The 17,259-nt window shown below is 37.5% G+C and overlaps 1 pseudogene; it reads right to left on the bottom strand.

The window, feature by feature from the left end:
- Positions 1–14,762: 14,762 nt before the first annotated feature.
- Positions 14,763–15,749, bottom strand: LOC122114658 (annotated as a pseudogene).
- Positions 15,750–17,259: the final 1,510 nt, after the last annotated feature.

Below are 17,259 nucleotides of genomic sequence, written 5' to 3'. Positions count from 1 at the left end.
TACCGAATCAGTGGGAAATGGGAAAATATACAACAGAGGGGCTCATCAGCTGCACAGGACATAGATGAAAATGAACTAAGCAACCCAAAGACAGTGATGGGAAGCAAGGAATGAGAGGGAAAGAGGGAACAGCTTACACTAAGCAAAAGGTAAGAAATATAAGTATCACCAGATGTGGAAGAAATAATTGTATTGTCAAAGCTCATAGAATTTACAAACTTTATAGACCATGATAATGACAATTTGCCTTGTGAAGGTTGAAATGTGTTTGTGACTTTAAGTATCACTATTCCACAATACTGTGAAATATGTCAAATTTATGTAATCACCTAATCTCAATTTAAAAAAGAAGAAAAGTGAGAGAAGGGGTGGGTTAGGTGCTGAGTGACAATGTTATCAGACACTTTGTATTCATATACTATTTTGTAAAACAGAAACAAAAAAACAATGTCATATGACAGTTATCTCATTATCCTAATTTGTATACAAGGAAGTGAGACACAGAAGGACCTAGAGGAGTCACAGTGAGGACTTCTCAGACTGTTCCAATCATGGAAACAAATCTCCACCAAGATGGTAAATCTGCCTCACCTGAATCCTCTTCTTTGTCTCTTTTAAAAGCTCTAGATAGATTTTTGCACCTCTGAGCCAATTGCAAGACTATAGTCAGGATTTAAACATAAGCTCTTTGAAATTTAAACATAAGCTCTTTTGTAAAATAAAGAGAATTTAACTTAATGTTGAATGAAAGCTTTAGATACTCGAGTTAAAAGCACAGACTTTAAACACTGAGTTAGTTTTTATGTCTCTGAAATTAAACCACTGCCTAGACCTCTGCAGCATTTTGTTTCTACTGAGTCTTCTGCTCTTTCACTGGGCACCAAGTGGCATTCCTAAGTCTCCTTAATAAGTTTGTCTTTTTAAGATACCAAAATAGTTGATAATAAAGTAAGAAATTGTTCTCTTCCAGATATATCTGCATTTTAAGAAGAATTTCTGGAGAAACAAAAGCAAGCAAGATTCAAATAAATTCATTAGAAAATGACCAAGGATGCAGTAAGGTAGCTTCTCAATTTACCTCAGGGAGTTGCTGCACCTGTCTTTATGTCTGGTAGCAGGAACAGCAGCAGGTGAGGAGGGCCGGTGTGTGTCAGGTGCTCAGAAGCCTTTCCTTCCTGGAATCTTGTCTATCCCTAGCCTACTTAGCAAACCAGGTAAACTGACAAGTCAGGATATGGATGCTTTTTTTTTAAAGTCTCACACATGAACACAAAACCTAGAATGTTTTTTTCTAGACTTCACTAAAGATGAGCAGACTCAATGTAAAAAAGGGTCTTGTGGCCTATTTAGCCTGCCCACATTTCCCTCTGATACTCTGGTCTTCTGGTCCTTGCAAAACAAAAGATTCTAGGGTCACATGGCTTCTCTTAGGTCCCAAGTCACTCTCCTAATCTGATTCATCTGCGACAGACAGATGAGTTCATCTAGTCTTTTTCTCACTCGATACAGGCATGTAGTAAAAAAAAATTATTTATTTACATTGCTTATTTTTAAGTTAATGCCATCTTCCTTTGATATCTCATGTAAAGTTAGCACAATAAATGCATCTGTGTAGTTCAGTAGTGCTGTATTTTTTAATAGATTTAGGCTAAATGTCTCAAATCTTCACATGAAAAATGCAATATTTTACTTGGATTCTGTCATCATTAGGTAATTACTGTACGTGTCATCCTATGTCTTCCTCTGCCTTCTTCTGGAGACAGAACTATATACACAACTCTTCTGAAGCCCAGTTAAAAATGTAGCATCATTTTATCCAAGATTTTAAATGCCTAGAGATATTGATCCAGCCTGCTAGCTAGCTCAAAAGGATGCTCTACTTGCTGCTCTGTGCTTAGAGACAATCTAATAAAAGCTTGCTGAATAATAAACAATGGGAGCCCACCAATTCTAAAAATTTAGATTGACAGGAATAATCCCCTCCCTGGAAAAGGCAGACTAGCAGGCACTTCCCATAAACCCATTACTGCTCACTCACCAATAGAAGCCAATGGAAGACATTGGCTTATTGAAACTCCTAGTTTTAAGAGAAATTGCTTTCCTAAATTTGACCTCCCACAGTAAATATAAAATATGGACCATCTGTAATGAAGGAATTGCAGTCCAAACAGCTATCATCTCTCTGAGGCAGAGGTTAGAAGGTTGAGGCACACTGGTTCCAAAGGGATAGGGATGAGGTGACCTTTTACCTTGAAAATGGTCACTTGGAGCTGTAATGGCACGGGGGGGGGGGGGGGGGGGGGGGGGGAGGCAGGTATTAGCCAGTAAAGAGGATCTGAAGCTTCTGCCTGGTTAGACACACAGGGTGAGGTGGAAGAAGCCACAAAAGCAGTGTGAGGAAAAAAAAAAAAAACAGCACTAGTTCCCATAAACATAAGACTGTAACATGGAAGAAAGGGGAAACTGGAAACACTTCAAATGAGGACTAAGGTTTCAAAGCCTTAAACAAGTACCTGAGCACAAAAGCCAAAGGGTTTGGAAAGGAAAATATTCTATAAGTACTTGTGACACATTTTCAATGGTCTGATTCACAGGTCAGTGTTGCCACTTGTCCCCTACTGCAGACAAAGCAAGCATAATTTCTTCAGGGCTGATCCTTTACAGAAAAACACTTTATAAAAGCAATTTCTGGAATTATACAAAATCCCTTAAACAAGAGCCTGAGTTTTATTTAATCCTAACAAAAAAAATGCAGCAATGGGAGTATGGGCCCAGAAGTAGTAGATGCTTTGTAAGCAGCAGCATTATTTAGAAAAAAAGATGTGATCTGCCAATCAAAGATTTTACTTTAAAATAGGAGTTCCCCATTCAAAGGAGAGTAATATTAAATGGGAAAACAAATGGTGTGTCCAGGTATGGAACAAACTATACTGAGGAGAAGATCCATGGTGGCTTGAATTGATGCTAGAGTGGATCAGGAAAAAAGAAAAACCTTTATCCATCATTCTCATGGTAGCTAGTAGCAGAATTTTGATTGTAGTCTCTAAATATAAGTGAGGAGAAAGTTTTTAGTTTTGACATGATTGGTGTTTGGGAAGACAAAACTGACCTGAAGGGTGATGAATAAAATGTTAAATGTGATACTTTTATCTCAGAAAGAAGTATTTCCTACTCTATTCTTTCATATTATCTTTCCTAGGCCACAATCTTTAGCAAAACCATTCTGAATGAGTGGTATGCATGGTAATTAAACTTCAAAAAAAAACAAAGAACAAACAATTAATAACTATTCCAGTTAGTAATACCTTCATCGGCTTGGTATGAGAAAGAAAAATGACAGAGTAATATTGCCACTAGCAATTCCTAAGTCATGTGACTTTTTTTTTTGGAATGGATCAATGTTGGTTGCCAAGCAACATCCACACACCAAAAAAAAAGAAGAAGAAAGAAGGGGAAAAAAAGAGAGAAGCATTGCTGTTTTGATAAATCTCCCCTTTAGAAAACTTATGGATTTGATATTATCTTCACAATTATTTTCAAGCTCTATGTTACCTAGAGGAGGATTAGCTTCACTAATTAAGACTACTTTTTGTGAACAGCAAACAAATACATTTGGTAAATGAACAGTGAACTTTAGATATCAAAGCTGAAAATTCATAGCCACCATCTTGGAACGCTCTATCAATGATATGTGTGTGCTTATTAATAAGCGTATTGCCTTTGCGTCATACTTCTGTCACCATCAAATATTAATGTCTTTTATATTATAATAATATCTATTGATACAACTGAAATTTGCTTCCCAGTAGGTGTCATCATGAATAATACTTCTGAAATACTAAAATCAATAACAAGAATATTAGGGGTGCATTATAGTATGTCAATGAAATGCTGCATGTAACATTAACTAAATATATCAAGCTATAATTTTAAATACATAAATATACAGATTATGGACACAGATATTATATACAAGATTACATTGTCTGAAATAATAAAATAATGCCACCAAATTCATGAATGGAGGCTCTGTGGATTCTCTTAAAGTCAAGAACCTTCTATTGTTGGAATTAATGACCATCAGTTTCATTCCATGTGACAGAAGATCTTGTAGACAAAAGGTAGTCTAAGTGGTTTAAATAAATCCTAAATTCATTACCCTCAGAGAAGATGGCCGCTGTTCCTCCCTCCACTGACTCCTCCCACAATTGCAAGCTCTTGTTCAGGAGTCATTTTTTCCTCTCTCCACATTGCGTAGGACTGGAGAGTGTTGGTGTGAGAAAGACCCCTTCCCAGAAAACACCAAAGCAAAAATGTTCGCCTTGTTTCTGGGGCTCTGAGCAGAGGCGACTGTCAGGGATGCTGAAAGCTTGGCTGTACTATGTGAGGATCAATAGAGGACTTCAGCCTAGTGCTTTCCGGAGCTGCTAATAAAGACAGAGGACGGCAAGCTTCTCTAACCAAGGGAGAAAGACCACGTGAACTGCACAGGCACACCACCCTATCTAGATTCCTGTTAAGTGTCAGAATACCTGTCATGGCTCTTTAATTGCTCTCATAGGCAAGGCTAAGGGGAGAGGGCAAAGTAGAATGTGTATTCCCTAGTTACTTCTCTCTTTATGTAGCCTTCACCTAGCTGCTGAGGTCCTCACTCAGGTGTGCTCTGCTGAAACTTTCCTGAATTGCTCACACATAGACTAGTAGAGGGGTGAGTCCTGTTAGAACTTGGCAATTTAATTTACCATGTACTCCTTCTGAACCGTACACAATTCTTTTTATTTATATTAATTTATTTGCCAGTCCTGGGGCTTGAATTTGGGGCCTGGGTTCTGTCCCAGAGCCTCTCTGTGCTCAGGGCTAGTGCTCTATGATATGAACCACAGCGCCACTTCCAGGTTTTTTTTCCTGAGTATTTTATTGGAGATAAAGAGTCTCTTGGACTTTCCTCCTCAGGCTGGCTTTGAACCAAGATCCTCAGATCTCAGCATCCTGAGCAGCTAGGCTTACAGGCATGAGCCACTAGTACCCAACTCAACAATTCTTTGTAAATATTATATAGATAGATAGATAGATAGATAGATAGATAGATAGATAGATAGATAGATAGATAGATAGATATGAGAAGTTTCAGTGATCCATGGTACCCTAGTCACACTGGCTGGCTAGGACATATGACCCAAGCTGGGTGGCTATCCATTAGCAATCTGAGAGGAGCCAGGGATTATGACCATGTTTTCTCTAAGACAAACTAATATCTGAATGTGGCTTTTAAAGAAAATAGGCATGGAGGAGGGTGGTAAAAATAGGTGAGTTCGTCCCATAGACTGGTTCTTACATTTCAATATGATCCAGGAAATGGTCACTCTAGATTCTTCGGAGGTTCAACCTGAAGACTGAGGTTTCAAAGCCCAGCCCAGGCACCAAAGTCTGTGAGACTATAATCTCTAATTAACCAATAAAATGCCAGAAATAAAGCTGCAATTCAAGTGGTAGAGCACCAACCTTGAGTTAAAAAACTAAGGGTCAGCGCTAGGCTCTGAGTTCAAGCCAAAAAAAAAGAAAGAAAGAAAGAACTAAATAAATATTGCAAGCCAAGACAACAATTAGTGTTTTTTAAAATTAGGATACAAATATGTTTTCACCTTCACTCATTCTATGAAAATCAAAAGAAGCCACTGGCAGGAGGATCACCAAAACCAGATAGTTGCTAAGACTCTACTCTAAAACAAAATAAATAATAACAAAAAATAGGGATGTAGCTCAAGCAGTACACCAAGTTTGAGGTCTGTGGGTCAAATCTCCAGTAACAAAATGATAATAACAACAACAATTTTTCAGGAGAAGTACATTATTTCCATTTCATATGTGTGTGTATGTATATATATGTATATCACAATCCCTTCAAGAAGAGCCTAGAAATTGTTCTAGTAAAATTTATACTATGGAAACATTCCACCAGAGCAAACATTCCGAAGATTATGTTTTACATGATAGCAAAGTGGTGTTCCTACTGGCAATTTTTAGAAAAAACAATGTCGAAACTGTCCTCACATAACATTGAAGAGGTAGTTAAGAGCTACAAAAACTCAACTGTGCATCCAAACAATTGGTATAAACAATACAAACTTATAATACTTGAAAAGAATTTACTAATTTGCTTATTTCATTAAAGTTTGATCTAAAACACAGGGTGCTGGAAATATTGGTATTAGGTAAATTCAGTAATTAAAAATAAACCAGAAACAGGTTCTGGTGATTCAAGGCTATAATATATTCAGGAGGCTGAGATCTGAGGACTGCTGTTCAAACCAAGCCCAGGCAGGAAAGACCATGAAAAGCTTATCTCCAATTAACCAGCAAAAAGCCACAAGTGGAGCTGTGGATCAAGTGGTAGAGCGCTAGCCATGAGCACAAGCTCAGGGACAGTACACAAGCATTAAGTAAAAGCTCTGGCATGCACACACGCACGCACAGACACAGACACACACACACACACACAGACACACACACACACACACACACTCTCTCTCTCTCTCTCTCTCTCTCTCTCACACACACACACACACACACACACACAAAGAGTCAACCAGGATCCAAACATTACTAACTTTGGAGCATAGATGGGAAAGGAGGAAAATAAGAGAATTATTTTTACATAAACTAATGTGGTTCCAGACCCAAAAGGATAAAGCTATTGTTTAAGAATTATGTGGTAAGTACTTTACCCATTAGCTAATCAGAAAGAAAGAGTAATGTAGTACTAATTAGGGAGCCTTAGGAACATTCTAGATATTAACCTTCAGTTAACATGTGGAAGGGCTTATGCAGAAAATGAGGATCTCCCAGTACATCTCCAAGTCCTCTCCAGCTACCGGTTTAATAATCTCCTAGTTCTAATTATTTCATGACCTCCTTTCTTCATCCCTTCCCTTATTTACCTATGCATCATTAGCGAGTATAAAGGATCTTAAAGTTTGGGAGAAATACTAGTTTTTTTTTGGGGGGGGGGGGTCCCGTCGTGGGGCCTGAACTCTGGGCCTGGGTGCTGTCCCTCAGCTCTTCAGCTCAAGGCTTGCGCTCTACCACTTGAGCAACAACACCACTTCCGGCTTTTATTCTTTTTGCTTATGTGGGGCTAAAGAATCAAACCCAGGGCCTCAGGCATGCAAGGCAAGCGCTCTACCACTGAGCCACCTTCCCAGCCCTAATACTACCTTTTTTTTATAGGACTATTAGAAATCCCTGGTAGAAAAATGCTCTTGTTATTAAAAAAGTAGATTTTGTTATTTAAAAGATAGTCAAAATGTTAAAGCTGTTTCTGTTACATTAAAATGATGACAATGATATTTGTAGGTGTTTTTATTTTTGCCACATCTTTTTCAAGAAAGTTTTGAGAAAGTTAAGATGTATTTGGTCAAAACATTTGACATTGACTTCATTAGACAGTGCACTAAACTCTCTCTAGATAAATTCTATACTGGTCTGACTTTTCCCATGAAAATCTGTACAGTGAACTCCTAGTTTATTATGCCCACTTGAAAAGGGTAATTTAATAAGGCATCAGTACAAATACTTAATTGTGCAATGGCTATCGACAATGCCTTTAAACAGTTGCATATTTGCCAGATTTAGCTAATGGAAGTAGAATTGCCACTTAATGTCTCAGCTTGCACTGGTAGAAAATAAATTGTATCTGACATTTCTTTGGCTTTTAAAGGACAGACTTAGATAATATTTACAGTCAGATTGATCTATTGTTGCATTTATGTTTTCTTGGGTTGAAAAAAGGGGAATCAAATGGTTCTAAAGGATAATCTTTCTTTGTATCTGCTCAGTTTGGAATGCTTTTGTATACATATGCCTCATTTAGTAGGTATCTAACCAAAGTATTAGTATCTGAATGGAAAGTAGACATTTCAATAAGGCAAACAGTTGTCTTAGCTATGTCTCCATCTTCCCCAGATGTGAGGAAGATCCTTCAGGCAGTGAGCTGTTCAGTGCCTGTTCAGTTGCCGTGGAAGCTGAATCAAGAGATTCATTAATCCATCTGATGCATTAAATATTAAAGAATTATCTTTAGTTATTACTGAGAAGGAAAAGGCAGACAGAAGTCCAATAATGCAACATCCAGTACTTTACAGATAATTTTCTAGCTACATTGTATTATTTCATTCCCTCCTGTAAATAATGCACCAAGTCATAACATAATTATCTTAGTATCTTTCTTTAGACTTCCCTTTCTATGAAATTAACAAATAGGTAGGTCTGATTGTGATTGATGGTGTGTCCCTTCAGAGCCAGTTACAGAAAAGTGGGGCTACACTCTTGAACACTGGGTTATTACACTTCTTCATCAGAGTACTAGTTACATCAATGTGTTTATGTATGCACATACTAAGTTGTGTGATAGGGTTCCCATTATAAAATACTATATATGGCTTGGCTTAAACAACACTTATTTTCCCATAGTTCTAGAAGCTGAAAGATCAATGTGTAAGCATGGTTTCTGGTAAGAGCTCTGTTGCTAGATCACAAATGGTTGCCTTCTTACTGTGTTCTCATGGGAGAGAGTGGAGGATAGGAAGATTTTCCTCTTCTTATAAAGCTATTGATCCTGTTAGATTAGGACTTCACTCTTATTAGCTCATTTAATCTTAACTACATCTATAAAGCCCTTTTTCCAAATATGGTCACACTGGAGGTTTGGGCATGAACATAGGAATGGGATTGAGTCCATATCCTCTTTGACTAAAACTGATGTCAGGACATGTTCCAGAAGATAAATATGTTTAGCCTTATTTATACATTGTATTCTGTATACATGCTTCAAAGTGTTACATAGTAACCCACTAAAATGTATACTTTTATATTTTCATATATCAGTTAACAGTAAATATGAAAAGATAAAGAAAAAAAACAGATGCCAGAGGCAAAAAAAAAGATCCCCATGAGATTCTTATCTCCAATTAACCACTCCAAAATCGGAAGTGGTGCCGTGGCTTAAGTGGTAGAGTGCTGGCTTTGAGCAAAAAGAGACTTAGGCCCTGAGTTCAAGCCTTGCAACCGACAAAAAGAAAATGATAAAAGAATAAAGTCAGATGCACTACACTATCTAATTTGAAAATCTACTATAAAACCATAGTAATCAAAACAGCATGATACTAATATAAAAACAAACACATCAATCAACCACATACAAAACACAGAAATGAATCCAAATATTTATGGCCAATTGATTTTTCACAAAAATAAAAAGAATGCCCAATGAAAAAATGTTTCTTCGATACATAGTCCTGGGGAAACTGGATACCTTCATGCAAAAAAAGAAAGAAACTGTACCCCCACCTCAGAAGAGATTCAAACATCAATTGAAATGGATTGAAATCTTAAAGACACCAATACTACTGAAAGAAACTGCAGAGAAAACTCCTATCACATTGACATACACAATGGTCATTTGGATAAGAATTCAAAAGCACCAAGAACACAGCAAAATAGTAAAAAGAGATAATGTCAATATGACCACATAAGATTATACTAAGTGAAATGAACCCCAAGATACGGACACAAGAGGTCAATTTTTGTTGTGGTTGTTTTAAATGTACTATGTGATTTTTTTCCCCTTTGTATATTCTTCCCCCTATGGTATATCCCCTGTTGTCACCGTCCTTGAGTTTGGTACCCAGCATCTTGCATATACATTTGTCTAATCTGGGAGGGAAAGGGGAATAACAAAACACTGAAACAAGGATACAGGATGACCCATTGCAACAATGACACCCACAGGACAGTATACTGCAAATGAACTTTACAACTTCAGGAGTGGGGGTGGAGAGGAGTGTGGGAGGTGGGGGAGGGAAGGGATAGTGGGTAACAACAAGAGAAGGGGTAACAATGTTCGACAAGTAATGTACTCATTGCCTTACTCGTGTAACTGTAACCCTCTGTACAGCCTCTTTAAAATAAGATAAAAAATTTAAAAGGAGATGTCAAAATGAAAAACATCTATACAAACAAAGAAAAAATCAAGAGCAGAGAGAACCTCCAATGCAAGGTCCTATTCTGCTAAACAAAACATCTTACAAGATGCCAATACCCAAAACATGAATCAAAAACAAGAAACTGACGTGAAGAAGATAATACGTTGACGGAATCATTCTACAATGTATATACGCATCAAACCTTTTTGCTGTACACCTCAGGCGGTACAATTTTACTTGTCAATTTTTTTACAGCATCTTGAGTCTTTCTCTCTACAGGCCACTTTAACTCTAGCTTCTCCTTTTATTTAAATTTTGTTGTGAAGGTGATATACAGAGGGGTTACAGTTACATAAGTCAGGTAATGAGTACATTTCTTTTGGAACAGTGTTACCTCCTCCCTCATTTTCTCCCACTTTCCCCCAACCCTCTCCCCACAAGTTGCACAGCTCATTTCCAATGTAGTGTCCAGTGAATATCACTGTGGAATTGGTTCACCCTTTGTTCCACCATTTCTGTGATTCCCCTATCCTCCCCCAAATCAGATAAACTTATCTACAAGACAAATGGTACAGAAATAAAAAAAAAGTGATAACAGGGAATAAACAAAGGGGGGAAAGGAAAAAGAAATAACTGCAAACAGCACAATAAAAAAACCCTCATTTCCATTTCTTGGAGTTCATTTCGATAAGCATCATTTTACATGGTCATATGAACATATCTACTGAGAAATTGTGATCCTCTCCTAGGAATATCCTCCTTTGTTTTCACTGTGCAAATGCTTAGAATGTTGTTTAGTTAATCATATCCAAGTGCAGTTATTTGTTTGTTTACTATCCATTGGATTAACTTGTAGGTTTATAGACATAGTCTAGTTATTACAAACTAGGGAAACTATGCAGCCTAGTTGGGTCTGGCTAACTTTACTTAATATAACTTTTCCAAGTCTTTCCATTTCCTTAAAATGGAGCAATCTTATATTCTTTCTAATGGAAGAACAGGATTTCATGTGTGTGTGTGTATATATATATATATATATATATATATATATATATATATATATATAATATTTTCTTGATCCATTAATCCAGTGAGGGGCATCTGGGTTGTTTCCATGTCTTATCTATAGTAAATAATGCTGCAATGAATATGGTTGTGCTTGTGGCTTTAGTGCGGGCTGGTTTGTGGTCATTTGGGCAAATGCCCAGGAGTTCTACATAGTAGGGAAGCTCTATGTTTAGTCTTTTGAGGAACCTCTAATGCTGCTTTCCATAATGGTTGGACAAGTTTACTTTTCCACCAACAGTGTAGTAGCGTTCCCTTTTGGCCATATCCCCACCAGCATCTGTTACTGGTTTTCTTGATAATGACCATTCTAACTTGGGTGACATGGAATCTCAATGTTGCTTTGATTTGCATTTCTTTTTTTTTTTTTTTTTTTGGTCCAGTCGTGGGGCCTAAACTCTGGGCCTGGGCGCTGTCCCTCAGCTCTTCAGCTCAAGGCTAGCACTCTACCACTTGAGCCACAGTGCCACTTCTGACTTTGTTCTTTTTGTTTATGTGGTGCTGAGGAATCGAACCCAGGGCCTCAGGCATGCAAGTCAAGTGTTCTACCACGGAGCCACCTTCCCAGTCCTGATTTGCATTTCTTTCATGGCCAGAAATGTTGAACATTTCCTCATGTGTCTACTGGCTAAGTTTATTTCTTCTTTGGAGAAATCTCTCCTTAAGTCTTTAGGATTTGAGAGGATTAGTTTTTTAGCTCTAATTATATTTTAGATATGAGGTCCTTGTCTGATGTATAAGCTAGTAAATTCCTCTCCCATTCGGTGGATTTCTATTTATCTTGCCATACAGAAACTCTTCAGTTTTATGCAGTCCCATTTATCCAGTCTTCTTTGATTTGTTGTGATTCTGGGTCTTCACTTAGGAAGTATCAACCTGTGCCAAGGAGCCTTATTGTTTCCCCTATCCCTTCCTCCAATATTTTTAGTGTATCTGGTCTTACATTGAGGTCTTTGACCAATTTGGAATTGACTATGGTGCAGGGTGACATTTAAGGATCTAACTTCAGTTTTTCTGCATGTGTACAACCAAGTCTGTCAGTACCATTTGTTGAAGAGGCTGTTTTTCTTCCATCCTGTGTTTTTGACTCCCTTATCAAAGATTAGGTGGCTATCAAAGACCTATCAAAGATAGGCCCATGGGTTCATTTCTGGGTCTTCAATTCTATTCCACTGGTCCTCAGGCCTGTTCACAGGCTAGTACCAAGCTTTGTAATAGAGTTTGAAATTTGGTATTGCTATTCCTCCAGCACTGTTTTTCCTGCTAAGGATTATTTTTGCTGTTCAAGATCTTCTATTATTCTATATGAATTTTTAGATTGCTTCTTCTATATCATTGAAGAATGTTATTGTGATTTTCATTGGTATTGCATTGAATTTGTAGATAGCTTTGGGCAGTATTGCCATTTTCACAGTGTTAATTCTCCCAATCCAGGAGGAGCATGGGAGGTTTTCCCACTTCCTTAAATCTGCAGTAATATCCTTTTGCAGGTTTTTAAAGTTTTCATCATAGAGGTCCTTTATATCTTTGGTTATGTTCATTCCTAGATATTTTTGAGGCTATTATAAAAGGAATTGCTTTCCTGATTTCAGTCTGGCTCTTTTCATTGTGGGCATACAGAAAAACTATTGACTTTTGTGTGTTAATTTTCTAACCTTCGATTTTGCCAAAGTTTCAGATCACCTCAACTAACTTAGGAGAGGAGTCTATGGAGTTCCTTAAATACGGATCATGTCATCTTCAAAGAGGATGAATTTTACTTCTTTCTCTATCTGAAGCCCCTTTATGTTTGTCTCTAGCCTTATTGCTCTAACTCGGAATTCCGATATTATATTGAAGAGGAGTGAAAAGAGATAAAACATCCTTGTCTCATTCCTGATTTTAGAGGAAATCATTTTAATTTTTCACCATTAAGTATAATGCTGGCTGTAGGTTTGTCATATATAGCCTTTATTATATTGAGGAATGTTCCACAGATTCCTAGCTTCTCCAGAACTTTTACCATAAAAGGGTGTCAGATCTTGTCAAATGTTTTTTCTGCATCCATTGAGATAATCATGTGGTTCTTGTCCTTGCTCCTGTTGATGTGTTGAATTACATTAATTGACTTGTGTATATTGAACCAGCTTTGTATCCCTGGAATGAATACTGTTTGATCATAGTGTTTGATATTTTTGATTAGTTGTTGAAAAGTTTTACCAAGATGTTCATCAAAGAGATGGGTCTATAGTCCTCTTTCTTTGATGAGTCCCTATCTGGGTTTCAGATGAGGGTTATGCTTGCTTCATAGAATGAGTTTTCATTCACTTGAAATTTCATTGAATAGTTTGAGGAGTATTGGAGTGAGTTCTCCTCTGAGTCCCGATAGAATTCAGTTGTGAATCCATCTGGTCCTAGGTTTTTCTTGGATGGGAGGTCTTCTTTGCCATTTCTATTTCATTACTTGTCATGGGTCTGTTTAGTTGGTTTAAATCTTCTTGGCTTAGATTGGATATATCACTGTTTGCTAAGCATTGTTCCATTTCTTCCAGATTTGCCAAATTGTCAGCATAAAGGTATGCAAAGTATTCCCTTATACTTTTCTGAATCTTGCTTATTATTCCTGCTCTCATCTCTAGTTTTATTAATTGGGTATGTTCTCTTCTCTTTTTTTGGTCAGATTTGCTAAGGCCTCCTCCCATTTTCTCTCTTTCTTTGGAGACAGTATTGCATGTTATCAACAAAGAAAGATTTAACAGTAAGCCGAATGTTGCATGAAACTGTATTCATAATATTTGTATCTCAGAAATACTCTAATTCTCCCACTTTGTTTAAAATTCAGACAAGCCTGAAAAGGTAGTTGAGGTATTAGACCAACATTTTCTGGACAGCCGCACATTCTCCACCTTTCTTTTGGGACAATAGAGGGGATGAAGCTAGAAGGGAAACTGATCATAAAAAAATTTCTAAAACAAATCACCACTGGTATGTCACAAGCTACAGCTTAAAGAAAAGGCTCGCCTGCATGTCTCTGGACTTAGCATCAGCAATTTTTCCTTCCTTCCAAAACAAAATCTTCTCAGTCACCATAAAACTCATGGACTACATTACTGAATAGAACTTTCCCCAAATCCAAGAACTACACAGACTGGTAAATGGAAATTTATTTTTCTGATTCTTCATTCCAATTTACTCAAGTAACAAGATGGCCCCAAATATTCATAGCCAGAAAAAAATCACTGCCTTCAAATCAAAAATCTGAAACATCTGTAAAAAAAATCAATTTATCAATCAAATTCCTTTCATATTTGAGCTGACAATAATTTCAGTGAATTTATAGGTAACTCTAAAATCTTACAAATAAAATGCATATAACTACACCTGTGTAAATTTGATCATATTTTAATTATGAGCTAAACACATCTAAGAAAGAAAGCCTGAATTAGAAAAAGATTCCAAATATATTGCTACAGAATTTCACAATGGAGGGCTGAGGGAGTTAGTGAAAATTTTTCCATACATACAACATGATAATTAGCAAACCAGTAAATCTTAATTAGAATGATAAGAGGAAAAAAACAAAGGAGGGGGTAACAATGCTCTACAAGAAATGTACTCATTACTTTACTCATGTAACTGTAACCCCTCTGTACAGCATCTTTACAAGAAAATAATTTTTCAAAAAAAAATAGTGAAACCACACTTCTCCTATAAAAAGTTACAGATTGTCCTCTGACAAGGAGAGCTATCATATATGAAAAACAAAGATGTGATCACTCTGTTGCACACCCAGGGAAGCAAGGAAACAATCTTAGAATAATCTAGTCATCTTCTTCTTCTCCATCATCCTCAGCATCTCATTTTCTCTGCTCTCCACAAAGGCCTTCTTCCCCTTCCTCCTCTTCTTCCCCTTCTTCAAAATAGTCATCATCTTCTTCTTTATCCTGAATTTCTTCTTTCATTAAGTAGAAAAGGCCCACTTTGGGCTGGGAAGATGGCTCAGTGCTAGAGCGCTTGCCTTGCATGCCTGAGGCCCTGGGTTCAATTCCTCAGCACCACATAAGCAAAAAGGAAAAAAGCCGGAAGTGGCGCTGTGGCTCAAGTGTTAGGGCACTGGCCTTGAACTGAAGAGCTGAGGGACAGTGCCCAGGCCCAGAGGTCAGGCCTCACAACTGGAACCCCCCCCCCAAAAAAAGGCCCACTCTCTCTTCCCCCACTCCCAATTCCAAATCTGTCTCATCTACATCGTCATCCTCTTCTATCTCCTCTTCTTCCTCCTTATTTTTTTCAAGTAGAATAGTTTCATCTTCATCTTCATCCTTATTATCTTCCTCTTCCAAGTCTGGTTCTTTGTTATCCTCCTAATCAAATCCATCTAGGTATGTGATTTGCTGCAGCAGCTCAAAAATACTTTCTCTGTAATCTTCGATGTTTGTGATCTCACAGTTAAACAAGTCAAGACTTTGTTTGCAGAGCTTCCACTCAGATTGAGGTAGGTAAGAATTGGACATTTCTCTGCCAGGACTTCCAAGCCTCCAGAAATAATATTGTTGCCAAGTTCCAACTTTCAAAGTTTATTCAAGTTGGGGCGCCATACTCAGAAACTCTAGTTCTTTAAAAGTGTCATTCAGGACTTCAGTGTCCCCATTGACACACAGGCAATTAGCAAGGGGCTAACTCTTATCTCTTCCTTAACTTCAGGCTAATCCTATTCTTCATCTCCATGCCCTCCTGCTTTTCTGCTACTTCTCTCCTCCTTTACCCCTTTCCCACTACCCCTAATCCTGAAAAAATTTTTTAAAGATTTGGAAATGAATGGAAAGCAAAGCAAATATAAATGCATACTACCACCAAATAGGTACAAAGGAGAAAGAAAAGAATAGCAAATACAGTCCAAGGAATTATGACTATAACCCAGCTGCCCCCATTTTCTTGTCTACACACCCATGCGCATTTGTGCACACGCACGCACACACACAGTTCCCTCCCCTACAATGGTTGCTTGGAGACTCTTGTCTGTTTTTTAAAAAGAATCCGTACTGTAAAACAGTGGAATCTGGCACTAGGAAGGAAGAATGATCAAGTGCAGACTGAGGTAACAAAAGAAAGCCAAATGAGGACAGGCCTGGTGTGCTTTGAGATAGACTAGTGAAAGTCACCTGATATGAGAAATCAAATTTCTCTTAACTCCTCTTCTCAAGGTTGCCCAGTGTCACCTTATAGAAAAAGAATGGAGACCATTTGAACCCAAAATAAAAAGGAGAAATCAGAGACATTCCTGGCCCCTGGGAACAGACTGAATGATCTTCCTTTGGAAACAAACAAAACAATCTGAGGCGTCATTACTGTTTTATGAAAAAAAAGAGTAAACTCAAGGGAGTTTGCATTTTTACTATTCATGCAGTAATTCTAAGTGCATAAACGTATTTTTCCATATAAAAATGAATACTTTTTTTTTTTTTTTTTTTTTGGTCTAGTTGTGGGGCCTGAACTCTGGGCTTGGGCGCTGTCCCTCAGCTCTTCAGCTCAAGGTTAGCACTCTACCACTTGAGCCACAACGCCACTCCCGGCTTTTTTCTTTTTTCTGATGGGGTGCTGAGGAATCGAACCCAGGGCCTCAGGCATGCAAGGCAAGCGCTCTACCACTGAGCCATCTTCCCAGCCGCCTAAAAATGAATACTTTTGTAGAAAAACATAAGTGACTAGATAATGTATTTCAGACCATTAGGATATTACTATCATTTAGTTAAAAAAAAACAAACATACATTCCACAGCTAACCTGGTGGTAGGCAACACAGTGGAGGTTTTAACTCATTCCTATGGATTGAGGTCAAACTCTGAAAACAACACAGAGCAAATTTTGCAAATAATAGGTACTGGACACTAGCCTAGCAGACTTAACTTTGGCTAGAATCAGTATTTTACACAATTACATGCATTTTATAACAATGCATAGTAAAAGTTAAGTTGCCCACGTATCTCAAAGAGAAAATCATTTTCAACATTTCCAACTCTAATATTACATTATGCTTCTAGATAGGCAGACAGTATAAATTTTATCCATATGTTAAAGGGCATTCTTAAAATTCAATATTACTCCAGAAGAATCAAAAGTGCCAAGTGTTTACATAATTGATTTGAACAACTGTTATTAAATCAGTGGCAAAGGTTTAGCTCTTTTGATAGAAGGTAGTTTGGATAAACAGTAAAACTATTTCAAATTCCCATGGAGTC

This window comes from Dipodomys spectabilis, unplaced genomic scaffold (assembly GCF_019054845.1).
Source record: "Dipodomys spectabilis isolate Male_0828 unplaced genomic scaffold, ASM1905484v1 ptg000108l, whole genome shotgun sequence".
Classification (NCBI taxonomy): domain Eukaryota; kingdom Metazoa; phylum Chordata; class Mammalia; order Rodentia; family Heteromyidae; genus Dipodomys; species Dipodomys spectabilis.
The sequence above is the reverse complement of the archived record's forward strand: the minus strand, read 5'-3'. Positions and strand labels throughout refer to the sequence as shown.